The following is a 12995-nucleotide window of genomic DNA, read 5'->3' on the forward strand; positions in this document are numbered from 1 at the left end:
TATATATATATATATATATATATATATATATATATATATATATATATATGGATGCACTCGACGCATATGCACTACGACTGCTTAGTGATACGCATTATCAACGCCAGGTGTGCATGTGCTGATGATGCACACAGTGCTGATGACTAAATTTGTGTTATGTGCACTTGGTGCGAGATGTAGCAGCAGCACGCGGAAAACCAAATTATAGGCTACTTTGGCCTTAGGGTAGCTATATAGTAAATACAATTATAATGATTAAAATTAATTATAAAATAATAGCAAAATACCATTTGTTTAAATAATAAGAATGCATTAGTAAGGCTATGTGTAGCCTTATAACTTATTTAAAGATTAACTTATACAGTTAGATTTAATTAGAATATGTATATAAATGTTTTTTTATTTTTATGGATACTATATTTAAAATCGTGTATAAGCACACACATCTTCTAATTTCTTAATTGTTTAACCAACCATGACTGAGTAGATGTTTTCACAAAATCTGGCAACCACCACATCTTTTAATATATTCTGAGCCATATTCTTTCAGACCAGGGGCAGGCCATCTGCCTGTCCCTTGTTAAAATGTCTGAAAACATGAACATATCTAGGGTCAAACACATTTTGATAAAAGTTGTTATTATATAACAGTTAAATGCAAATTATTATTTACAATGAAACAAGTGACAGAAGATACAAAGAGATTGTAATGGTCCTGATGTGACAGTGAAACAATTTCACTGGCCCTTTGTATTTTGTACACATTTGCACCATGTAGTATATCATAAATTGTTTGCTATTTCTTATGTTCTACTAACAGTTGCCATTTATTTTCATAGGAAAATGTTTCTGTCAATACTTAAGACAAAAGCAATATTTTTGCAGATACTCTGAAGGGACCATACAGACCACATGAAGCAAAGAGGAAATTTAAATGAAAATATTATCAGATTATATTCGCATTTACAGATGCACTTAGCAAACATGTTTGCTTACTTTAACCCTGTAGCCATGTGTCTTATTTGCAGCCAGATGTTGAAGCTTGGTCAATAAACAATCATCTTGAAGCTACTGTAGTAGCTAAGAAAGACAGTGTTTTTTTTTTGTTTTGTTGTTGTTGTTGTTCTATATTCATAAGCTAAAAAATGCCCTATAATATAAATGTTGCAGCAGTATTGGCATGAAATATGTCCCAGCCCTGCACTTTCATCTAGGACAGTCTTTCCCAATGGGGGTTTGCAAACCCAAGGGCTTCATGATAGAACTGCAGGATTTTCATAAGATTGTGAAACAGATGTCAATGCCAAATTAAAAATGTACAGTAAATATTTATAATTTTACTATTTTACAAGGGAACATGCAAACATTTTGTTAAATGTATAATATTTATTAAAAGGTTACATAAAATCTGTTAATTTGACTTAAAATCTTTGGGGTTACTTCAAGTAAATTATTTAGACCACAGGAGTTCATCTGACCGAAAATATTGGGAATCCCTAATTTAAAAAAATGGTTAAATCCAGAGCATTACTAAATTTTATTTATACCAATCAAGAGATTTTTATTTTTATTTTTTATTTTTTTATTAAGATTAGTATTTGTCTTGATTAATATTTCAAATTCTTTCTGTAAATATACAGAATATAAATATTCTTAGGCCATGACAATTCTGATTTACTGGTCATGCATCATTTTCCAAAAATACATTTAGAATATAACAAATATCTGACAATAACGGTCAAAAATTAACAAGGGCCATCTAAAGGTACAAAAATACCTCCAAAATTCAAAATGTATGGGCAAAAATACCCTCGTAATGAATTCCTGTGATTTATTTGTGACATCCATTTATTAAAATTCTCTATTCTAGGCCTAGGAATACATATTATTGCATAAAGCATAATATATAATTACTCAGAAAATAAATGTGTTAAACTGAAGCACGGACAAAAAAAAAAAAAAAAAAAAACAGTTCAAAGAACGAAAACTGAAAACAAACAAAATATTTTGCAGAATGTAAACGAAAACGGGTACAAAGTGATTTTCAATTGTTCCAGAGTAAAAACGTTCTTTTAAATGCTTTTAGCCGGTTAAACCAGTTAATTTCATTCCGATAACTTTTTTCATGAATCCAAAGGCCAAAGGGTTTATCCAGCATGGTCTCATGAAATTTACGTGTCACAGTAAATTTTTGGAACTACACCACTTCATGTTGCCCAAAAAATTAAACATGTGCTTTGATCCTGAATGAAACTGCTGCATCACACATTTCTTTGCCTAATTGCCCACTGTGGATGTCGCATTCTGTGAATAAAGACCTTTTTAACAACTATGTATAATCACTACATATAAACATTATTAGAGGTAAAAAGTAGGCCTGCATTTCTTAGTTGTTTTTAAGTCTTCACTGAATTATTGTTAGATATGATGCACCAATACAGACTTGACGCTGCTGGGTTTTGACTGAGAAGCAGATCTGTAATTAAAATTATACTTAACTGTTAACTAACTGTGTGTGCTTGTCATAATTTCTACACTGATAAATCCACCACACAGGAAAAATTTAATTGCTTATTTTTGGGCTTGTTTTTCCAGACCATGTTGCTTGTTTCTCTTGCGAGATCTGGCAACACTACAATTGGTATTTCACCCACCCCTTAGCGCAGAGTACTGTCATTTTAAAAAGAACGTTATTAACCGTTCTTTTATTTTCTCCCCTTTTTCTCCCCAATTTGGAATGCCCAATTCCCAATGCACTTTAAATCCTCGTGGTGGCGTAGTGACTCGCCTCAATCCGGAGGAAGAATCTCAGTTGCCTGGCTTGTTGAACTCATTACCGCAGAAACAGTGCACGTGGAGGCTTCACGCCATTCACCGCGACAGCCACGCACAACTCACCACGCGCCCCACCGTAAGCAAACCACATTATAGCGACCAGAGGAGGTTACACCATGTGACTCTACCCTCCCTAGCAACTGGGCCAATTTGGTTGCTTAGGAGACCTGTCTGGAGTCACTTTCAAACTCGTGAACTCCAGGGGTGGTAGTCAGCGTCAATACTCGTTGAGCTACCCAGGCCCCTCGTTCTTTTATTTTAATCTAACCAGCAACATTTGGAAAGTAGGCTGCGGAACTTCTGAACTGGAACAAAAAAATGCAGTTTTTGCTCAGAACGAACCAAAATGAAAAATATTTAGTTTTTAGCCCTTGAATTGATGTATTTCTCATTATTTCCAGTTATATGATAGAAAACATTTGCCCTCATAAATGGAAAAAAATTCATGTAGCGAATTTTTGCAGAAAATATCCCTCTTTTGCCACTTTTACACCAAGTTGGCAAAGCAACTATCACAGAACCAAATTAAATTGAGACACAATTTCCACTTTTCTTTTGCTTTTTATTTGAAACAAGTAATGTTAATCACACACATTAGCTAGAGAAAGAAGACTGATTCAAACACAAATCAGTGCTCAGACCGGTGAAGTCTATGTCATCTGAGGCTTTGTGCGAGTCTGTTCAGCTCCTGTGAGAGAGCAGTGAATGTGTCCAGGATATTCTGACGGCCTCCACAGTGCTGGGCAAACTTGTCCGGGTGCCAGAGGGCCTGCTGCCGGCAGAGCACCTTCTGAAAAGTGCCAACATCAGATCGGTCAGCGGCGTGCAACATAACAGCCAGCATTTCCTCCAGTGAACCACAAGGAGCTGGCCACGGGATGTCATTATATCCCAGCAGTCCTTCAGGTGCCTTGCTCGAGGAGCTCTGAAATGTGGCAGCACAACGTTCCTCGTAATGCCTCTTCCTCCCCTGCCGCGTCTCCTCCTCTTTACGTGCCACATGTTTACTATAGATTCTTTCGTCAGCATTGAGGGATTTACATGTGATAAATGTAAGGAATTAGTCAGGCTGACAGAGAAGGTTAATGAAATAGAGACACACATCTGAACGCTAGTGGAGGTCAGTGAGAAAGAGAAGCCGGTAAATACTGTTTTGGATGCGGGTTGAACAGGGAGCAACACGTCTCAGTGGCATACTCGCTCAGCAAAGCGACACCACTCTCCCATTCCTGTTAGGGTCTCCAATCGATTCTCCCCACTCAGTGATAAAATTGTTATTCATGTCGGCACTAACGATGTCCGGCTTCGTCAGTCGGAGATCACTAGAGATAATGTTAAAGAGGTGTGTGAACTTTCAAAAACTATGTCAGACACTGTAATATGCTCTGGCCCCCTCCCTGCTCATCGTGGTGATGAGGTTTATAGTAGATTAGTGTCACTGAATGGCTGGATGTCTGAGTGGTGTCCGGAGAATAGCATAGGATTTACAGACAATTGGAAGAGTTTTTTGGGTAGACCTGACCTGCTAAAGAGAGACGGACTCAATCTCTCCAGGGAAGGTGCCGCTCTCCTCTCTAGTAATTTGGCTCATAGTCCTAATAGTGATAGTATTTGACTAACTGGGGCCCAGGTCAGGAAGCAGACAAACTGGCTAATCTGAACATCTGCTAGCTGCCTTGAGATGCCACACAGGCCACATAAAATACAACACAGAGAATGAATCACCTATATATCACATACACTGTGTCTGTTCCCTAAACTACCAAACACAAACCCCTCACTAAATCATTTTTGGTGTTACTCAGAGGACAGGATATAAGTTTAAGTCTTTTGAACTAATAATGCTTAATGTGACACCATTAGATACAAATAAAAATCTCTGTCATCTTTCACCCTTGCTACAGTATAAACTGTAGATCACCTGGGCCGTATTCTGATTTCCATGGTGAATTTGCCAATTTTCTATCAGATTTAGTAATTATTGTTGATAGAGTTGGTGAGTTCAACATTCACATAGATAATGAAAATGATACATTGGGATTAGCATTTATCGATATTCTCAACTCTCTTGGAGTCAGACAAAATGTGACAGGATCAACTCATCGCCATAATCATACGCTAGATTTAATTCTGTCATATGGAGTTGATGTTGATACTATAGAAATTCTGCCGCAGAGCGATGACATCTCAGATCATTACCCCGTCTCTTGTATGCTGCGATCAACTAATGTTACTCAATCTACACCACGCTATCATTCAGGTAGAACTATTCTTTCGACCACTAAAGACAGCTTCACTAATAATCTTCCAGGTTTATCTCATATACTCAGTAAGCCAAAAAGTCTAGAGGAACTTGATGTAGGCTAATAACAAAAAATATAAATAGTCTTCTCTAGCACTCTTGAAGCCCCACACCATGATACAATGATCAAACTCATGCTCTCAAGAGAGCAGCTCGGAAAATGGAGCACAAGTGGAAGAATACAAAATTAGAGGTATTCCGTAGTGCATGAAAGGATAGTGTCTGTAGCTACAGACAGGCACTAAAAGCTGCCAGGTCAGCATATTTTAGCAAACTCATAGAAAATAACCACAACAATCCTAGGTGTTTATTCAGTACTATAGCAAAATTGGTTAGGAATAAAGCCTCGACTGAACCAGATATTCCGTTGCAGTACAATAGTAATGACTTCATAAATTTCTTTACTGATAAAACTGAAATCATAAGAAATAAAATTGGAATTATGCAATCGTCTGTCACAGTACCTCAGAAAACAGTGTCTCATAATTTTCCACATGAGCAACTTCAATCCTTCACTGTCATAGGTCATGAAGAGCTAACAAAACTTATTGAAACATCAAAAGCCACAACATGGATGTTAGATCCAATACCAACATAGCTCTTAAAAGAGGTATTCCCTGTAATCTTAGAACCTCTTCTTAATATTATTAACTCCTCACTGATATGTCCCAAGAAACTTTAAAATGGCAGTTATAAAATGCTTATTAAGAAGCCACAGCTTGATCCTGGAGAATTGGCTAATTATAGACTTAAATTTAAGATCTCACGTTTATGTCGAAAATACTAGAAAAGGTTGTGTCCTCCCAACTATGTTATATAGTATATAGTATATATTAACAATTTCAGTCAGGATTTAGGCCCCATCACAGTACAGAGTCTGCACTTATCAGAGTTACGAATGACTTGCTCTTATCATCTGATCACGGCTGCATTTCTCTTTTAGTGCTTTTAGATCTTAGTGCTGCCTTCGACACCACAGATCAATGGTCCCGCAGTCCCTGCTGCTGAAAAACACCCCCACAGCATGATGCTACCACCACCATGCTACACTGTTGGGATGGTGTTGCGCAGGTGATGAGAGGTGCCTGGTTTCCTCCAGACATGACGCTTGGAATTGAGGCCAAACAGTTCAATCTTTGTTTCATCAGACCAGATAATCTTGTTTCCCACAGTCTGAGAGTCCTTTAGGTGCTTTTTTGTGTCTTGCACTGAGGAGAGGCTTCCGTCTGGCCACTCTGCCATAAAGCCCAGATTGGTGGAGTGTTGCAGTGATGGTCGTCTTTCTGCAAGTTTCTCCCATCTCCACACATGATCTCCGGAGCTCAACCAGATTGACCACTGGGTTCTTGGTCACCTCTCTTACCAAGGCCCTTCTCCCCCCGATTGCTCAGTTTGGCCGGGCGGCCAGCTCTAGGAAGAGTCGTGGTTGTTCCAAACTTCTTCCATTTAAGAATTATGGAGGCCACTGTGCTCTTGGGAACCTTCAATGCAGCCAGTTTTTTTTTTTTTTTTTTTTTGCCTTCCCCAGATCTATGCCTCGACATAATCCTGTCTCTGAGCTCTGCAGGCAGTTCCTTTGACCCCATGGCTTGGTTTTTTGCTCTGATATGCATTTTCAGCTGCGAGACCTCATATAGACAGGTGTGTGCCTTTCCAAATCATGTCCAATCAATTGAATTTGCCATAGGTGGACTCCAATCAAAGTGTAAAACATCTCAAAGATGATCCAGAGAAATGGGATACACCTGAGCTAAATTTCAAGTGTCATAGCAAAGGGTCTGAATACTTATGTCAATGTGATATTTCAGTTTTTTTCTTTTTAATACATTTGCAAAGTTATCAAAAAAATCTGCTTTTTGCTTTGTCATTATGGGGTATGGAGTGTAGATTGATGTGAAAAAATATAATTTAAGGCATTTTAGCATAATGCTGCAACATAACAAAAAGTGAAAAAAATGAAGGGGTCTGAATACTTTCTGAATGCACTGTATATATACACATACACACAGTATATATGTACTCTATATACATTATATATAGACACTGTGTTTTGTTTTTGCTATACGCTATTCATGATTTGATTTGATTTAAACTGACTGATCTCAGTTCAGAACACTCTGGGCTGTCAGTAAAGGGCTAAACTTTTGATGCACGGAGTCATGTGACAAAATAGCATGGTGCCGATCACAACGGAGTATGTCTTTGAGAGAAACACCAATAAAACTTTATCTGGTAAGAGGCCTACTTACGTTTTTACACTGAAACCTGTTTGAGTCAAAAGATTAGAGTCTGTAGTTTCATCTGATATGCCATTTTTAAAATCTGAGCGATTTATCGCGAAACGCCAAGCTGCTAAACACAATGTACACTAATGTGTACTTAAGCACTATTTATCCTTAGAAATCCTATATTCACTGTACATTATCACACTGAGAATCAATGGGTTTATCCAAAAGCTGAAAAATGTGGCTTTCAGATGCTTTATATGGAGTTAGGATGAAAATAAGGTCCATTTCAAACTGTTCTGAGACCAGTGCAGATAGACAGAACACTGGAGATTAAGTCATTCACTAAATAGGGAGCAAGGGAGCATCCTATAGCTATTTATGCAGATAAGTGGATTCATTTCTAAAATCCAACCAAAAGTTCAGTTTTAGGCTGCAGATGTTTGAACCACTCAACATGTTTGGCAGACATGGGACAATGATAATCAGTGCATTGATTCAAAATTTATTATGCTAAATTTTATTTTAACATGTTTGGCAGTGATTGGATGATGCTGGTCATTACTATCAGAATGTATTATGCTAATTTCTGATTGGTAAAATGCTTCAGCACTGGCTATTGCTTGTTTGTTTGACAGTGCAAAGATAGAACATTGAGATTTTGTTGCCAAAGTAGAAAATAAATCTAGTAACATAAAAGTCAAATCAAGTCAAATAATGTTTATTTGTGCTTTTTTCCAATACACATTGTTCCAAAGCAGCTTTGCAGAAAATCAGCTGTAATGTCTGTGATGTCTCAAAAACATGAATAACCAACACTCCTGGAAACATAATAAACAATTTGATAAAAAAAAAAAAAAGGACTTTCTATAGCTTGTTATTGTTTAAAATTTCAAACTTATTCCCACTGTCCCCATACGAGGACATAAATTTTTTTAATGTGTTTTATGTTTATGCATGTTTATTAGTTGCTACTAGTTATAGGGTGACCATACATCCTCTTTTTCCCCGGACATGTCCTCTTTTTCGGACCTTAAAAAAGCGTCCGGCAGGGATTTCTAAATTTACGAAAATGTCCAGGATTCGGCTTTAGTTGCATTATGATATGCATCTGGTCTAATACTTCATTGTGTGTGCATGCATTTTTGCATTGCTTTAACCCCTCTTTGTAAGTCCTGCCTTCTCGCACACCAATTGGTCAATTATAAGACACTTGCAGCAACTATTGGCCAAATTCCTGCCTGTCAATCTCTCCGCGAACGCGCGAAGCGCTGCTGTGATCGGCATCAAACAGTTGCTTGACAGTAGCAGCAAATGACAGCTGAGTGGAAACAATGACCAAAAGAAAGTGCAAAATTACAGAAGATTTGCACAAACAATTCCCATGCTTTCGTCCAGGTCGAGATCCGTGGGAAGCAGAATGTATGACATGTAAAGCTGGCAATTATGTGTCAGTTGCTAATAAAGGTGCAAGTGATTTAGAAGCACACATTATCTCTGCGAAGCATAAAGGGTCAGCAAAAGGTGAAAGTTCATCAGGTAAATTAAAGGACTACTTTTTGCGACCAGGTAAAATTGTTATCACATTGCTTCATTTTCCATGGCCATTCAAAATAATAGTAATAGTAAATGAAGGTACACTCATGGCATCAAATATTTTATTTTTGTACATGGACATTCAAAAGAATGAGTGCCATAGGCAATCACAGCAGTGCTGATTTAGGGCAATATAGCATGATTGCGAGTGTGATTTTGCTTATATACAACAGTTCAATGAACAAGTAAATGTTTAAAAAATTAGGAAAAACTGAAACATGCATTTGTGCATGGAACTACTTTCTAACGCCACGGATCAGAATATGCTGTTGCTAGTTCAAAACAAATAATGTATCCAAGCCTCTCAAAAACTTCACTTTAGAACTACTAGTATCATGGCTTGGGCTGTTTCTAACATGTTATTGGAGAAACAAGTATATGTGTGTGTGTGTGTATGTGAGAGAGAGAGAGAGATATGGAGCATGTGCGATCAACTGTTGATGATGCTGTAGTCTGTTAGTCAGCTTTCTGAAGATAATGTCATTTTGGTGAAATTCATCCTATTTTCAGTGGAAAAATAGCCATCCAAGCGGGGGTATTCCTCCCTATTTCGAGGTAGGTGGTGCGCAAGAGTCTTTCTCCTCCGCCATTTTGAACATTATGTCCAACCTCCGAAGACTGCTGGTCAGCTTTCCAAAAACTCAGTGTCTGCCAAAATCACACACAAGTCACCAACAACTTTTAAGAAAACACCAGCCTCTGCAGCCTCTAATAATCCTGTCGTGGTTCCTCGAAAATTAGTTGTACCTCTCAGTATTGGGGCCTTGCAAGGGAAGGCCATTATTGATACAGGCGCAAGTTACACCCTTCTTGAGAATCTTTGGAAGGAGCTCACCTCACAAGACAATCTCCACGCCAGGTCACATGGTCCTCTCTATCTAGCCAGTGGTGAGGCTGAAATTCCATTAGGATTGTAGTATTTTCGGTGCAGAAGAACGAACAACTGCAATGCAGTATGACTTAAATCTAGAAAACCCAACATTTAATCCTGGAATTCCTCAACGTCATAAAAGATTCTGCTTGACTAGGTGCCAAGAAGTCTAGTGGCAGCCTGCCTTTGGATGATAAAATGGTCATAGAGACTGAAACAGCATGATTAAAACAAAAAAAGCCCATTGGTCTGAGAGGTCCCTCAACCCATGGGATGGTGACATAGGGCAGACTCAGCATGACCTTCTGAACTTCACACAAAGCTAAATCAGGTTTCCTTGTGAGACATCCTCTCTGATCAGTATTCTGCAAACAGCAGCTAAAAAAGATGTCCCTTTGTTTCATTCATTTAGTAACACACGAACACTTAAAATGAGACATTTCCTGTCACATGCTAAAACTCATTTCCAAGTCTCAGAGCTAAAGACCCTTGTGTTTGCACAATTCTAATACTAGGACATATCATCTTAATCCAGGAACATTTCACACAAAGTCACAGTACTTTGCTGAGTTAACCCTATAAAATGTACATAATGCATTTGGACCCAAAATGTACACAATACCTAGATCATTCTGAAAATGACTTTATGACCTGTGATCACTTTTATAACTGACAAAGTAATGATTATAGCCTGATGTACCTTTTAAAATATGTGTGGTGCTTTGTAATCACTTATAACTGACAAATCGATGATTATCTTTAATCTTGTGTTATTCATGTCATTTTTACTAAGAATGGTAACTATTCAGGATAAAACACCTCATGCTTTCTATCGTTGAAATTCTTTCTGCATTTCAGGAATGTTTATGTTAATTAATTTTTGATATATTCAGTTGTTTCCAAGATATAAATGTTCAACATGTACTATTTCGAGTGAGAATTTTCAAGAACCCTTTACACAAAGAACTGTAAATCAACTTTGAAAAGGACAGACAAAGTGACCATGTGACTCTGAAAAGTCACTTCTGATTGGCTCAGGACACCTTTGGGGTGCGGCCAATTTCAGCTCAACTTTCCCACAAGGAGAGTCTTTTTCCTCTTCAGTCTTTCTGTCTTCTTCGGCTCTCTTGATCCTCATTCCTCTGCATTGTAGGTTCTACTGGTTGTTTAGATCAGTGTTACTATCAGAAATAATTAATAATTATTTCTTTAGTTATTAATTAATATTTAAATTAAATAATAGAATCTAACTCATTAAAACCTCATATGGGGCTCCAGTAAATGTAGTGTGCTATGTTTAGGAGCGGGTTTGGTTATTAGCAATAATTAATAATTATCAAAGATAATTATGAATTATTAAAATCAATAGAACATTGATGAGAATCAATGTTAGCTCTTTTAATCCTTCACATCAACAATTAAAGATAATCATCAAATAGAATATTAATTATTATCAAAGATAATCATTCATTATTAAAATCAATAGAATATTAAGGATTAATATCGCGGGGGCACCACCCTGCAATCAGGGACTAATAACCAGATTGTATAACAGTCTCAATAGTACATTGTTCTCTTAGGAAAATCGACATCCGAAAAATATCGACCTTCGAAAAAAACAATGAAGGCTTGAATCCGAGCACTGACATCCCTTGTCAGCATTTGACACAGGCGTATGCAAAACAAACCAAAACACTTCTCTCTGAAATATAACAAAGTTTATTTATGCAGTAATATCAATTAATAATCAATACAATGCAGTCAACAAACTTCCGACTTACAACTACAAACTAAACAGTGACATGATTAGATATGGTAACCAAAATAAGCCTATAACACATGAGAGGAAGGTGTGTGTGTGTAAATGTGTGTGTGTGTGTGTGTGTGTGTGTGTGTGTAAGGAGTGACGCACACAAAATGGTGGATGTGACTCTCGTGGAGAGTACGTCACGTGAGATTTCCGGCCAGAGAATATGGCTGCGAATGTGGGCGGAGAGAAGCCAGTCAATGGCGTCTGCCCGTTTACCGCGTGTCTCTGCTTGTACGATAACATAGGGACAAAGCTGAGCTTTATCACGAAGTTATCTAATTAGCCAAAAGTGTGTGAGAGAATGTTTGTGAGGGATCGCGTGTGTGTGTGTGTGTGTGTGGTTAGTACGAGAGAGTGAAGTGGCGGCACCAAAGCCGGTTTTGCGATCGTGGGAAAGAAAGCAGCTGTTAGTTTAACACTCAGAGACGCGGTGGACAGCTCGTTAACCGTCCCGTGGTCTTTGGTTCTTTAATGGATAAACTCAGTTTGCCGATCTCACCCACGATGGCAGAAATACACAACAGTTCAATGTGGTTGGACTACAACACAGCAGATCTCATTTGTGGTAACAGTACATTAAAGTAATACCTTGAGTATTATTAGCAGCATTGAGCGGACTCGGCGGTCCGTAAACTGTACAAGCAATAACCTTGATACACAAGAATAACACACTATAATTATCTATCTCTGCCCAGACATAAACCTCTTACTTGAATCGCATGAGGACACAGACGAATATGTGTTCATCCTTCCTTTAACTCCGACTCGGTTCCTCGAGGCTCGGGTGATGACGGGAGGCCGTTTCCTTGCTCTGTCGACGGGCGGTACGGCTGCTGATTCTCGGCGGGCTGGCGAGAAATCAGCGACGTCGACTTGATTGAAGATGGAAGAGAAATCTTGTATCTCTTTACTTCTGCAGGCAAACGGATGAAGATGCAGATTGCTCGGCGGTCTCCTTCGGATCCATTAGAGTGTTCGGTGGAACACAGAGTAATCTCAACTCGTCCAGCGAGATGGAGATTGTATGGCCACAGTTTCAAGTCGGATGTTACTTCCTTGTGCCACGAGGCTACATCTGAAAGCAGCGATGAGCTGCGTCTACACACGGTGAGCGAAGTTGCTGGAAGCAAATCCCGGAAGGATCTCAGAGTTATTTGTACTCCCGATGACGTCATGGTTGAGGGGTGTTCTGTTGTGTGCCTCATCAAATAGGAGTTGAGAGTTTGATCCTTTAGTGAGCAAGGCTTCATGGGATTTGTAGTCTGTTTTGGACTACCTTTGTTTGATTTTGGCGTGGTTTTTATCAGTAAGATTTATGACGGAGTGTGTGGGCCTCAGTCAGGTTTTATGACTGTG

The 12995-nt window shown here is 38.4% G+C and overlaps 1 protein-coding gene across 1 annotated transcript in view; it reads left to right on the top strand.

Annotated features, from left to right (window-relative positions):
* Positions 1 to 12995, top strand: part of LOC127432784 (14-3-3 protein gamma-like) — a 678408-nt gene that overhangs the window by 661281 nt on the left and 4132 nt on the right. The window lies entirely within an intron of this gene.

Source organism: Myxocyprinus asiaticus, chromosome 42 (assembly GCF_019703515.2).
Source record: "Myxocyprinus asiaticus isolate MX2 ecotype Aquarium Trade chromosome 42, UBuf_Myxa_2, whole genome shotgun sequence".
Taxonomy (NCBI): domain Eukaryota; kingdom Metazoa; phylum Chordata; class Actinopteri; order Cypriniformes; family Catostomidae; genus Myxocyprinus; species Myxocyprinus asiaticus.